The 14893-nt window shown below is 41.2% G+C and overlaps 1 pseudogene; it reads right to left on the reverse strand.

Moving 5' to 3' along the window:
* Window positions 1-8967: 8967 nt before the first annotated feature.
* On the reverse strand, window positions 8968-11641 carry LOC112393703 (uncharacterized; annotated as a pseudogene).
* Window positions 11642-14893: the final 3252 nt, after the last annotated feature.

The raw sequence follows: 14893 nt of genomic DNA on the forward strand, positions 1-14893 counted from the left end.
AGGTCCAAAATTCTTACTAATCTAACAAAGTAGCCCCTTACAGAATTCTGTGGTGATTGGAAATGTTAAAGCACCTCCCTAAGTAACTTTCATTTTTAATTGAAAATAATTTAAATCCAGCACTTCATTACTCCCCTCAACTGCCTGCCACATTTTGGTCTTAACGCTGGTGACTCTGGAATCAGTATTGGATTAAAAGAAAGGCTAGTTGGGCAGCATCTGGAGAAACCAATTTCCAAGGGATTTTCTGCCATTCTTGAAAAAGTAATGAAATGAATAAAATGGTATTGACCAGGACTCTTCAGGGAGTGTGCTGAAAGTTGTGTAAGGAGTTGGAAATGAGGTGGGCAACTCCCAAGGGGCATGCTCAGGTAACAGTAGAAAGACCACTGGACAAATATTTAAAAAACATAAGCCACCTGAATTTAACTTCCTCAAGAGTGGGGATGTTTGCTTTAATTCCTGGTGTATATTGTCTTAATATCTAGGTGCCTGGGTCATCATAAACACTCAATAAGCAGTTTTATGAATGAATGAGTGGCTTTTAAATGGGCCAGACGATTAGCTTGCCTGCAGTACCCACGTGATTCACGCTGACTCTTTTTGAAAGAGTTACGATTGTTGGAAATTTTAATTGATGCTCCTACCAGCCTGGTTCTGGAGAACTGGGGTGCCCAGTGTTATCCAGGAAACTCACATCTAACTCATGGGCTTTTAACTTTCTCACTGTGAACTGCAATGAGGTTGGGGCAGAAGATGTGGAGAGGAGAGTCTATTTTCATACAGGGCTGATTAACAGACCAGAGTTCATAGGCGGAAGCTGTAAATTCCCTATGTTCTGTTCTGGTTCTGAATTACATTTCCTGTTGGTTTCATAGGTCTTGACTGAGGTCTATCCTAGAAGAAACTTATAATCTAATGTCAGAGCGGATTCTGGGAAGGTTTTGGCAAAGGGTATTACAGGACGTTGTTTTAGGATCTCTCCAATTCCCACATAAAAACAGAGCAGCTAGATAACAAAACTGAAAACCATGGACAACATGTACAACAAAACTAAATGTTTTAGTTCTATTGCTGCCTTAAAAACCATTTCACTGGGCTTCCCTGGTGGCACAGTGGTTGAGAGTCTGCCTGCCGATGCAGGGGACACGGGTTCGTGTCCCAGTCCGGGAAGATCCCACATGCCACGGAGCGGCTGGGCCCATGAGCCATGGCCGCTGAGCCTGCGCGTCCGGAGCCTGTGCTCCACAATGGGAGAGGCCATGACAGTGAGAGGCCCGCATACCGCAAAAAAAAAAAAAAAAACAAAAAACCCATTTCACTACTTTATATCTTAAAACAACAACTATTTTGTTATCTCTCGTAGCTAGGACTGCAGTCTTCTGGGGACTCAATGAAACAGAATATTCAGTATCGTTCTCATATGGTTGTTTCTGGGGAGCTGTAACGGTTATTCTGAGCACTTTAGTTCTCCCTCCCATGGCCTCTCCTTGTGGCTTGGCCTTTTCACATGGTGGCTGGAGTCCAAGAGCTGCCCGAATGTCACTGTCTCCATATTCTAATGGCCAAATCAACCACAGGGCCATCTCAGATTCAGAAGGAGAAATCGTCTCTATCTTTTGATGTGAAGAGCAGAATGAATGTATAGGGAGCAGAGGAAATGTTGAGGCCATTTTAGAGATTGGTTACCACACTACATGACAGGTTGTAGCCACAAACTCCAAACAAAGTGGCTGAGGACAAGCCACCAACTGCCACAATTCCTACATCATCTGTGCAGGACTAAGCAGAGGGAAGCAGCAGGACAGCTGATGGACATGCGAACAGGAAACACCAAAATAGTCAATTGTTGCTGGTAGGTGCAAAGGGAACATAATGAAATTTGAAGGATCTGGAGCAGTCTGGCCCCTAAAAATTCTCAAAACAGACACCACAGCTGCCTTGCAGGACAGACCCACGTAGAGGAGAAACTGCTGGGAGTGGAATAAAAATTGCACAGAATAGGAAGTAGAGAAGGCACAAATAAGTGTGGGAGAGGGAAATGGATGCAACACATCTTAGAAAGCAAGCTGCTATATTTTTTAACACAATATGAGAACCAGAGAAGAGGGTGAAAGCTACCCTGAGCTATATCTCCTTCCAAAATTTCAGGAAAACCAATTTCATATAAAAACAGCGAAAGGCTATGAAGTTTAGATTAGAGCAGAAAACAAACAACCTTATAGACAATGAAAGCATGCTGAGAATACATCAAAACCGTGACATTCTACTTTAAAAATAGCAAAAAGACATTATGAAAATGGCACAATAGATGAAAAACAATATAAATAGAAATTAGAATAATTCAGAAATTATTGAAAGTCATGAAAATTTTGAAATAAGAGAAAAATTTTGAAAATGAAGACTAAACTAAAAGGAGCAAAAGAGGGAATAAACACAACAGATAATTCCTTAAGAGAACTAGAAGGCAAAAAAAAGGAGGAAAATGTTTTAAATTTAAAAGAAATGAGGGGCGGACCTTCAAAACGGCAGAGGAGTAAGAAGTGGAGATCACCTTCCTCCCCACAAATACATCAAAAATACATCTACATGTGGAACAATTCCTACAGAACACCAACTGAACACTGGCAGAAGACCTCAGACTTCCAAAAACGAAACGATTAAAATGTCCACAAAATTTCACACCCCCATGCTCTATAAAGCAAACCATGTGGCTGACAGGGTCTTGGTGCTCCGGCTGAGTGTCAGGCCTGAGGCTCTGAGGTGGGAGAGCCAAGATCAGGACATAGGTCCACCAGAGACCTCCAGGCTCCATGTAATATCAAACGGCAAAAGCTCTCCCAGAGATGTCCATCTCAATACTAAGACCCAGCTCCACTCAACAGCCAGCAAGCTACAGTGCTGGACACCCTATGCCAAACAACTAGCAAGACAAGGACAAAAACCCACCCATTAGCAGACAGGCTGCCTAAAATGATAATAACATCACAGTCACCCCAAAACACACCACTGGACTTGGTGCTGCCCACCAGAAGGACAAGATCCAGCCTCATCCACCAGAACACAGGCACCAGTCCCCTCCACCAGGAAGCCTACACAACCCACTGAACCAACCTTAGCCACTGGGGGCAGACACCAAAAACAATGGGAACTACGAACCTGCAGGCTGCAAAAAGGAGACCCCAAACACAGTAAGTGAAGCAAAATGAAAAGACAGAGAAACACACAGTGGATGAAGGAGCAAGGTAAAAACCCACCAGACCAAACAATGAAGAGGAAATAGGCAGTATACCTGGAAAAGAAATCATAATAGTGAGAGTAAAGATGATCCAAAATCTTGGAAATAAAATGGAGAAAATACAAGAAATGTTTAACAAGGAGAACTAAAGAGCAAACAATGATGTACAACACAATAAATGAAATTTAAAATTCTCTAGAGAGAATCAGTAGCAGAATAACCAAGGCAGAAGAACGGATAAGTGGCCTGGAAGTTAAAATAGTGGAAATAACTACCACAGAGCAGAATAAAGAAAAAAGAATGAAAAGAATTGAGGACAGTCTCAGAGACCTCTGGGACAACATTAAACGCACCAACATTCAAATTATAGGGTTCCCAGAAGAAGAAGAGAAAAAGAAAGAGACTGAGAAAATATTTGAAGAGATTATATTTGAAAACTTTCCTAATACGGGAAAGGAAATACTCAATTAAGTCCAGGAAGTGCAGAGAGTCCCACAGTGGATAAGTCCAAGGAGAAACACGCAAAGACACATATTAATCAAGCTATCAAAAATTAAACACAAAGAAAAAAATATTAAAAGCAGCAATGGAAAAATAACATACAAGGGAATCCCCATAAGATTAACAGTTGATCTTTCAGCAGAAACTCTGCAAGCCAGAAGGGAGTGACAGGACATATTTAAAGTGATGAATGGGAAATAACTACAACCAAGATTACTCTACCCAGCAAAGATCACATCCAGATTTGACGGAGAAATTTAAACTTTTACAGACAAGAAGCAAAAGCTAAGAGAATTCAGTACCAGCAAACCAGCTTTACAACAAATGCTAAAGGAACTTCTCTAGACAGGAAACACAGGAGAAGGAAAAGACCTACAAAAACAAGTCCAAAACAATTAAGAAAATGGTAATAGGAGCATACATAATGATAATTACCTTAAACATAAATGGATTAAATGCTCCAACCAAAAGAGATAGACTGGCTGAATGGATACAAAAACAAGACCGATATATATGCTCTCTACAAGAGACCCACTTCAGACCCAGGGACACATACAGATTGAAGGTGAGGGGATGGAAAACATATTCCATGCAAATAGAAGTCATAAGAAAGCTGGAGTAGCAATTCTCATATCAGACAAAATAGACTTTAAAATAAAGACTATTACAACAGACAAAAAAGGATATTACATAGTGATTGAGGGATCAATCCAAGAAGAAGATATAACAATTGTAAATATTTATGCACCCAACATAGGAGCATCTCAATACATAAGGCAAATGTTAACAGCCATAAAAGGGGAAATTGAAAATAATGCAATCATAGTAAGGGACTCTAACACCCCACTTTCACCAATGGACAGATCACCCAAAATGAAAATAAATAAGGAAACACAAGCTTTAAATGATACCTTAAACAAAATGGAGTTAATTGATATTTACAGGGCATTCCATCCAAAAACAACAGAATACACATTTTTCTCAAGTGCTCATGGATCATTCTCCAGGATAGATCATATCTTGTGTCACAAATCAAGCCTTGGTAAATTTAAGAAAACTGAAATCATATCAAGTACCTTTTCTGACCACAACGCTATGAAACCAGATATCAATTACATGAAAAACTGTGTAAAAAATACAAACTCATGGAGGCTAAACTATTCGCTAATAAATAACCAGGAGATCAATGAAGAAATCAAAGAGGAAATAAAAAGAAACCTAGAAACAAATGACAATGAAAGCATGAAGACCCAAAACCTATGGGATGCAGTAAAAGCAGTTTTAAGAGGGAAGTTTATAGCAATACAATCTTACCTCAAGAAACAAGAAAAATCTCAAATAAACAACCTAACCTTACACCTAAAGCAATTAGTGAAAGAAGAACAAACCCCCCCCCCCAAATTTAGCAGAAGGAAAGAAATCATAAAGATCAGATCAGAATTAAATGAAAAAGAAACGAAGGAAAAAATAGCAAAAATCAATAAAACTAAAAGCTAGTTCTTTGAGAAGATAAACAACATTGATAAACCATTAGCCAGACTCATCAAGAAAAAAAGAGAGAAGACTCAAATCAACAGAATTAGAAATGAAAAAGAAGTAACAACTGACACTGTAGAAATACAAAGGATCATGAGAGATTACTACAAGCAGCTATATGCCAATAAAATGGACAATGTGAAAGAAATGCACAAATTCTTAGAAAACCACAACATTCTGAGACGGAACCAGGAAGAAATAGAAAATATAAACAGACCAATCAGAAGCACTGAAATTGAAACTGTGATTAAAAATCTTCCAACAAACAAAAGTCCAGGACCAGATGGCTTCACAGGAAAGTTCTATCAAACATTTAGAGAAGAGCTAACACCTATCCTTCTCAAACTCTTCCAAAATATAGCAGAGGGAGGAACACTCCCAAGCTCATTCTACGAGGCCACCATCACCCTGATACCAAAACCAGGCAAAGATGTCACACAAAAAAAACTACAGGCCAATATCACTGATGAACATAGATGCAAAACTCCTCAACAAAATACTAGCAAACAGAATCCAACAGCACATTAAAAGGATCATACACCATGATCAAGTGGGGTTTATTCCAGGAATGCAAGGATTCTTCAATATACGCAAATCAATCAATGTGATACACCATATTAACAAATTGAAGGAGAAAAACCATATGATCATCTCAATAGATGCAGAGAAAGCTTTCAACAAAATTCAACACCCATTTATGATAAAAACCCTGCAGAAAGTAGGCAGAGAGGGAACTTTCCTCAACATAATAAAGGTCATGTATGACAAACCCACAGCCAACATCATCCTCAATGGTGAAAAGCTGAAAGCATTTCCACTAAAATCAGGAACAAGACAAGTCTGCCCACTCTCACCACTATTATCCCACATAGTTTTGGAAGTTTTAGCCACAGCAATCAGAGAAGAAAAAGAAATAAAAGGAATCCAAATCGGAAAAGAAGTAAAGCTGTCACTGTTTGCAGAAGATGACATGATACTATACATAGAGAATCCTAAAGATGCTACCAGAAAACTACTAGAGCTAATCAATGAATTTGGTAAAGTAGCAGGATACAAAATTAATGCACAGAAATCTCTGGCATTCCTATATACTAATGATGAAAAATCTGAAAGTGAAATCAAGAAAACACTCCCATTTACCATTGCAACAAAAAGAAAAACAAAAATAAACAAATGGAACCTAATGAAACTTAAAAGCTTCTGCACAGCAAAGGAAACCATAAACAAGATGAAAAGACAACCCTCAGAATGGGAGAAAACATTTGCAAATGAAGCAACTGACAAAGGATTCATCTCCAAAATTTACAAGCAACTCATACAGCTCAATAAGAAAAAAACAAAAAACCCAATCCAACAATGGGCAGAAGACCTAAACGGACATTTCTCCCAAGAAGATATACAGATTGCCAGCAAACACATGAAAGGATGCTCAACATCACTAATCATTAGAGAAATGCAAATCAAGACTACAATGAGGTATCACCTCACACCAGTCAGAATGGCCATCATCAAAAAATCTACAAACAATAAATGCTGGAGAGGGTGTGGAGAAAAGGGAACCCTCCTACACTGTTGGTGGGAATGTAAATTGATACAGCCACTATGGAGAACAGTATGGAGGTTCCTTAAAAAACTACAAATAGAACTACCATATGACCCAGCAATCCCACTTCTGGGCATATACCCTGAGAAAACCGTAATTCAAAAAGAGTCATGTACCACAATGTTCATTGCAGCTCTATTTACAATAGCCAGGACATGGAAGCAATCTAAGTGTCCATCAACAGATGAATGGATAAAGAAGATGTGGCACATATATACAATGCAATATTACTCAGCCACTTAAAGAAATGAAATTGAGTTATTTTAGTGAGGTGGATGGGCCTAGGGACCATCATACAGAGTGAAGTAAGTCAGAAAGAGAAAAACAAGTACTTGCTAACACATATATATGGAATCTAAGAAAAATTTTTTAAAAAGGTCATGAAGAACCTAGGGGCAGGACGGGAATAAAGATGCAGAACTACTAGAGAATGGACTTGAAGATATGGGGAGAGGGAAGGGTAAGCTGGGACAAAGTGAGAGAGTGGCATGGACTTATATACACTACCAAATGTAAAATAGATAGCTAGTGGGAAGCAGCCGCATAGCACAGGGAGATCAGCTCGGTGCTTTGTGACCACCTAGAGGGGTGAGATTGGGAGGGTGGGAGGGAGGGAGACCCAGAGGGAAGAGATATGGGGATACATGTATATCTGATTCACTTTGTTATAAAGCAGAAACTAACACACCATTGTAAAGCAATTATACTCCAATAAAGATGTTAAAAAATAAAGAATATCTATTAGTCTACTTCCTTTCCTGAACACATAAAATTACATGCATAAATATCGGTTGTGATCTATGTGCCTGTTTTAGTATATTTCCTAATCCTATTTCAGTAAACTAATTTTGGATTTTAGTGTCCTACTCTTCAATTTTCTTCTCTCTTTGTTCTTTAGCTGCTCCCAATAACTTCGCTTTTTATTATCTGTTAATATATTTAGGGCTAGACAGACCCCTATAAGACACTTTGTAAAAGATAATATTTCTTCTTTATTTGCATAATTTAAAGGAATAAATAGCTTTGTCCAACTTCCTATTTACTACAGCTTAGATTGAACCATTTGCAATTGCTTTTTGTTAGGTTAAAAAAAGAACAGTTGAAACGAAGCAACCAGCACTGCCGTACATTACAGCTGAACAATGTGGGCTTAGGGGCGCCGACCCCTGCACTGTCGAAAATCAGCCTATAGTCAGCCATGCATATCCTTGGTTCCTCCGTATCTTGGGTTTTGTATCTGCAGATTTAACCAACTAGGGATAATGTAATACTATAGCAGATATTTATTTTAAAAAATCTGTGTGTGCAGTTCAAACCCTTGTTCAAGGGTCAACCATACATCTTTCTTATCTCTCCATCTCATCTTCTTTTTTGTAATTTCTCTATGAATCCTCTACTTCTGGCATCCTCATCTATTCCTTCTACCCCTCAATACATTCTGCTTCCAATCAGCGGTTCATCTGACTCGGAATTCCCTCCTCGCCACTGATTGTATTAGTCAGGGTTCACCAGAGAAACAGAACCAATAGGATATGTAAAGCTATATAAGATATATAGATGTAGGTATAGGAATAGGCACATGATTTTGGAGGCTGAGAAGTTCCATGAAAGTTAACAATACTTAAATACTGATATAAAGTCAATACACTTTCTTCTGTTACATGATAAGGGAATAAGAGAGGAAATAAGACAAAGATACCTGAGACAGATATACACACATACATATTCACACACAAATGTATTCATAGCAAAATAAGGAGGAAACGCTCAGGACAGTTTCAGTCCTTATTTCTGTAACTGGTCATGTGGTCATAGCTGATATTTGTAACTATCTTCATCTACTACCCATTCTAAGTCTTTTGCCTCCAGCAAGCACCTCAGCTGGTCATGGTTCTTACCTGGTGAAGTTACACGAATCTTCATTCCTGAAGGGTCTGGGCCATTTGTAATCCTGCCTGGATTGGGTGGTTGTAGTTTTCCATTTACCTTAATCACAAGGCACGATAATACTGAGACACCCTAACAGATCTCCTGTATTCCAGACATATGTTTCCTTACCTCCACTGTGGAATAATAATTCAATCTCCCCTCAGTAATCATGATCCATCACCCCAGCCAACACTGTGACTCTGTTCTTTACCTGTTGTTTCAGAGGCATGAGGAACTCCAAGTGGCCAGGTGCCGGTATTAACCTCCGGTTCAATGGAATCATTGTTGAGTCTCCAGGTGGAAGCATTGCCCCCTCTGGAACTAAAATCTCTAGGTCAGCAAAGCATAAAGTCACAGAAACAGAAAGCAAAAATTTGGCTAGTGGGTCACTAGGGTTAACAGTGAGTGGCGCCACTACGATTTCTACCCCTTGATCACTGGACTCATGAATCCTGCCTATCATATAAATATGATATTGCATGATATATTGGACGCTGACTTAGAGCATACGCAGCTTTCTGTAGAACCTTACACCAGCCCCGAAAAGGATTACCGCCTAGCTGGCTTTGTAACTGAGTCTTCAAAAGGTCATTCCACCATTCTATCAAGCCAGCTACTTCAGGACGGTGAGGAACATAGTAAGACAAGTGGATTCCATGAGCATGGGACCACTGTAGCACTTCTTTTGCTTTGATTTGAGTTCCTTGATCAGAAGCAATGCTGTGTGGAAAATCATGGCAGTGGACAAGGTATTCCTTAAACCCATGGATGGTGGTTTTGGCATAAGCATTGCAGGCAGAGAAGGCAAATCAATATCTAGAGTAAGTGTCTATTCCAGTGAGAACAAAATACTGCCCCTTCCATGATGGAAGCAGTCCATTTGATCAGCCTGCACCAGGTAGCTGGCTGTTCACCCTGGGGAATGATGTCATATGCGGGCTCAGTGTTAGAATCGGCTGCTGGCAGATTGGGCACTCAACAGTCATCACGGCCAGGCTGGTCTTGGTGAGAGGGCGTCCGTGTTGTGAGCCCATGCATAACGTCCATCCCTGCCACCATGGCCACTTTGCTCAGGAACACATTGGGCAATGACAGGGGTCTGGGGAAGGAGGCTGACTGGTGTCCACAGAACATGACATCCTATCCTACTGATTGCTATAATCTTCTTCTGCTGACGTCACCCTTTGGTGTGCATTTACATAGGACACAAATATCTTCATGGTTTTGCCCACTCAGAGAGATCTATCAACATACTTCCTCCTCAAATCTCTGCATCACCAAGTTCCCAGTCATGTTCCTTCCAAGCCCCTGGTCATCCAGTCAGACCACGGCCACAGCCCATGAATCAGGATATAATTGCACACCTACCCTTTCCTCCTTCTAAGCAGAGTGAACAAACAGGTGCACTGCCCAAAGTCCTGCCCACTGGGAGGGTTTGTTTTCACCACTCTTTTTAAGGGATATCCTGGGAAGAAGCTGTAGTGCAGCTGCCCACTTCGAGGTGGTGCTTGCATATTCTGTAGAACCATCTGTTAACCAGGCCTGAGTCTCCTTTTCCTCTGTCAGCTGGTCATAGGGATTGCCCCATGAGGTCATAGGTACAGGCTGGGAGAGAGAAGGCGGGGTAGCGGGAGTAGGGGCCACGGACATTTGGGCCACTTCTTCATGTAACTTGTGCTTTCAGGGCTCAGGCCCAGTCCTGTACACACCACTTCCACTTGATGATGGAGAGATGCTGTGCATACCTAACTCTAGAGCTTCATGGGTCAGTTAACACCCAGTTGATAATGGGATGCTCAGGTCACATGGTAAGTTGTTCAATGTCTACAAAGGCCCAGTAGCAGGCCAAGGGCTCTCTCTCAAAAGGAAGGTAGTGGGCTTCCCTGGTGGCACAGTGGTTGAGAGTCCGCATGCCGATGCAGGGGACGCGGGTTCGTGCCCCGGTCCGGGAAGATCCCACATGCTGCGGAGCGGCTGGGCCCGTGAGCCATGGCCACTGAGCCTGCGCGTCCGGAGCCTGTGCTCCACAATGGGAGAGGCCACAGCAGTGAGAGGTCTGCGTACCGCAAAAAAAGAAAAAAAAAAAAAAAGGAAGGTAGTTATCTTCAGATGATGGCATCTGAAGATGACCTTGCTCCATAATCCTAAAGACCTGTGCTGCAATTCACCTGTAGGGACCTGCCAAAGGCTCCGAACAGCATCCTCTCTGCCACCGCCACTTCAAACACCATTGGATCTGGTGAATCATATGGCGCATTTGACGGACCAGCTTACACAGCACAAATGTTCAGGGTACAGAGAGTAAGCAGCGAAAAAGAAACAAATCCCAGGAGTGACGCCAAGTCCAACAGGTGGTAATCTACAATGGGCAATATTTAAAGAACAGGCAGGCATCTAGAAGTTCTGCCAGAATTCAGGAAAAGGACTAGCAAGGTAATCAGACTTTTGGTTTTAGCAGAAACATATCTCATGAGAAAACAAAAATTAGCTTGGACTGAGAAAGTAGAAATCTACCCACCATTTGTCAGACTGGAAAAGCAGACAGAAATAAAGCCAGCTGCAAGCGTTAACAGAAAATAACATCTCTCTCAAGGACACTGAATCTAGAAAGGGTCATGACAACCCCCTACTTTGAATGACTCCTGCTTTATTAATCACTGAGAAATTTTATTCTCTAAAATCAAAGATGAGCAGAGACTTTGCTTTTTAAAATTATATCAGTAAAAATAAAACACCCAACTCTTGTCTGGAGGGTCTGAGGCACTTTGACACAAAGACTCCATCTCAATTTACAACCCAGGGGCAGAGATTCAGATCCAACAGTCCACATCCATCTCAACTTTACTTTGCACTTCGCAAGGACACAGGAGCCTGGGTCTACTTCACAGTCCCAACCTGACGTTGACTCCTTCAGCCACAGCCCAGCCTTGCTTTGAGCCTCTCAAACATTGCTTCATTTAAATATCACCTCAGTTCCATCCCTTCCCCAAATCCTACAATAGTTCTATCTTTTCCTTTGCTAAGACTCCAAAGTTGCTCTGGTGGGCAGTCTCCTTCCTTGCATTGGGCCCAGAAGCCTGATTGTGTCAGACAATTTGCTCCTGGTTGCCTTAGGCTGATTGGGCTGGCACAGTTCTAATCAGTGTACATGCTAGGATGAGATGAGGAAGCTATGCAGAAGCCCAGTTAGAAAGATCACAGGGGATTGTTGCTTGAGGACAAGGTAAGGATCCACTTACGGGAATCAAGATATTAGGACAAGACAAAAGGTAAATGTGCTTTCGTGCCAAGCCTAAATGTTGATCTGTTACAGTCTGAGTATCTCCTGCCTTCAGTTCAGATTGTGTTAGAACAACAAGGAAGATTCAGTGGTTTCAACTGAGGAAAGTACGAGGGAGGTAGGAGCTGGGAACCAGTTGGTTGTGACAGATCTTGGGAGCAGGCCAAAGAGACAGTGAGGTAAGCTTGAGCACAGCAGCCCTTGACTAGGGGCTTGGACTGGAGCCTCACACTGGACGATGTCTGGAAATTAAATTTTGCAAGTGCTTTCTTCCCACAGACACATCTTCAACTCTTTGAAAAGAAAATTCTAGGGAGGAAAAGAAGGAAGGAGTGGGGGCTTCCCTGGTGGCGCAGTGGTTGAGAGTCCGCCTGCTGATGCAGGGGACGCGGGTTCGTGCCCCGGTCCGGGAAGATCCCACATGCCGCGGAGCGGCTGGGCCCGTGAGCCATGGCCGCTGGGCCTGCGCGTCCGGAGCCTGTGGTCCACAACGGGAGAGGCCACAATAGTGAGAGGCCCGCGTACCGCAAAAAAAAAAAGAAGGAAGGAGTAAAGGAAGGAGGGGTATAGCTAGTGGCAGAGCCCAAAATAATGGTCGCGGGAGTAAGGGAAGCAACTTATGATACAGCTGTCTGTAAATGCAGTGTTCATGCTAGAGCTGGGGCTGTGCAAACTAATGGAAAACACAGAGTCTCATGTACTGGTGACCTTTAGCCCTTATACCATTTTCTGAGCTACATGTGTGCCCCACAGGAATTGACTCTTTTTTTCCTTTTTTTAAAATTTCTTACTTCTTTCTTCTTTTTTCTTTTTTAGCATATAAACCCAAGGTCTCTGTTCAGAGGGGAGAGGTTGGGAACTTTGAGCTGTTGGCTTGTTTCACTCTCTGGAGGATTTGCTTGCAAGCAGCAGTGAATGGATCACTGTGAGAACACAATGATATTTTCATCTGTGAACTGAGCTATTCTATTCTGTTCCTGTTCCTTTTAGGGAGAGGAAAATTGTTCCTAGTTATTTTGGTCTCAAGTTTTTCAGAACTTCCATTACAAACCATAAAGCAAGTTTGACTTCTGGGAAATTCTATTCCAATTAATAATTTAAAATGTATTTATATGATGAGGTATGGATTCTCTAGAGGTTATCTTTTTATAATCTATTTTAGAAAATAGATTTTGGACTTCCCTGGTGGCGCAGTGGTTAAGAATCCGCCTGCCAATGCAGGGGACACGGGTTTGACCTCTGGTCTGGTAAGATCCCACATGCTGCAGAGCAACTAAGCCCGTGCACCACAACTACTGAGCCCGCGTGCCACAACTACTGAGCCCGCGTGCCACAACTACTGAAGCCTGCACGCCTGGAGCCCGTGCTCCACAACAAGAGAAGCCACTGCAATGAGAAGCCCGCACACCACAAGGAAGAGTAGCCCCCGCTCGCCGCAACTAGAGAAAGCCCGCACGCAGCAACGAAGACCCAACGCAGCCAAAATAAATAATAAATAAATTTTTTTAAAGTGGGAAAGAGACAGAGATTTGTAAGGAGAAAAGTGAATGTGAAAAGTAAATGTAATGTACAGCTGAATCACTTTGTTATACAGCAGAAACTAACACACCATTGTAAAGCAATTATACTCCAATAAAGATGTTAAAAAAAGATGACAAAAGTAAATGTAAAATGATTACTAGCAGTAATAATGTTTTATAACCCTTTTCTAAACCAATGGCTTTCACATCTTTTTCTTACTGCAACCAAGAGTATATGCATACTTAGACATATTTGTGTATGTATGTATATATAGAGAAATAACACTGTTTCATAAGACACTACACATTATACACTAAAGATTTTTCTTTTTTATTCTTTCATTTTACAAAATGCTGGTCATGTGTCACTGAACTGATATCATGACCTATTATATGAGTGGCAACCTGCAGTTTACAAAAATACCACTCTCATGGGCAATATATTAGCAGTTTCTTCATTAATCTTCAGTCCAGAAAATAACCTAAAAGCAATTTTATTTTCTAATACCAGACTTCTTGTGTTCAAAGGATCTACCGTTGAGACGTTCCTTGGGAGTGTCTCCTTCATTTTCACCTTGAAGTTACGGACGGAGGTCAACGAAGATATTACAGTGGAAGGTCAGGGTCATAGTGTTCCTTCATGGCTTCTGACATCGGCCCTAGATTCTGAACGTCTCCTCTCCCCTGCCCCAGAAATACTTTTTAAGGTGAAGTCTTTATAAGAACTGGCAGGAAATTTATCCCACTTGACTCAGGTGACACCTGCAGAGACTCTCATTGGACTAGAAATGGAAAGTGATCAAAAAATAGGGACAGGTTAAATACCTAAGGCATTTCATAAAATAAAATATGACACAGCTTTGAAAAAAGAATGTCAATCTGTGTGTAACGAACCAATATTCAAGGTATAGTTTTAGGTTAAAAAGAGTAAGTTAAGCACACTGTGTGTAGTAGACTTCCATGTGTTTTTAAAAGGGGGATATACGTGCTTATATGTGCATAGAATATTTCTGGAAATTTCCACAAGATATTAGTAAAGGGAATTGCCTTTAAGGAAGAGAAATAGAAGACTGGGAATCTGGGATGATAGAGATTTAATATTTTTGCCTACCTTTTCATAGTGCTTGAAATTTTTATTTTGTGTATATATAATATTACTTTTTCAATTAAAAAATTAACTTATTTTAGGGAATTCCCTGGCAGTCTAGTGGTTAGGACTCAGTGCTTTCACTGCCAGGGTCATGGAACTAAGATCCCACACGCTGCACAGCATGGACCAAAAAAAA

Source organism: Neophocaena asiaeorientalis, unplaced genomic scaffold (genome assembly GCF_003031525.2).
Source record: "Neophocaena asiaeorientalis asiaeorientalis breed wild unplaced genomic scaffold, Neophocaena_asiaeorientalis_V1.1 scaffold7, whole genome shotgun sequence".
In the NCBI taxonomy this organism is placed as follows: Eukaryota; Metazoa; Chordata; class Mammalia; order Artiodactyla; family Phocoenidae; genus Neophocaena; species Neophocaena asiaeorientalis.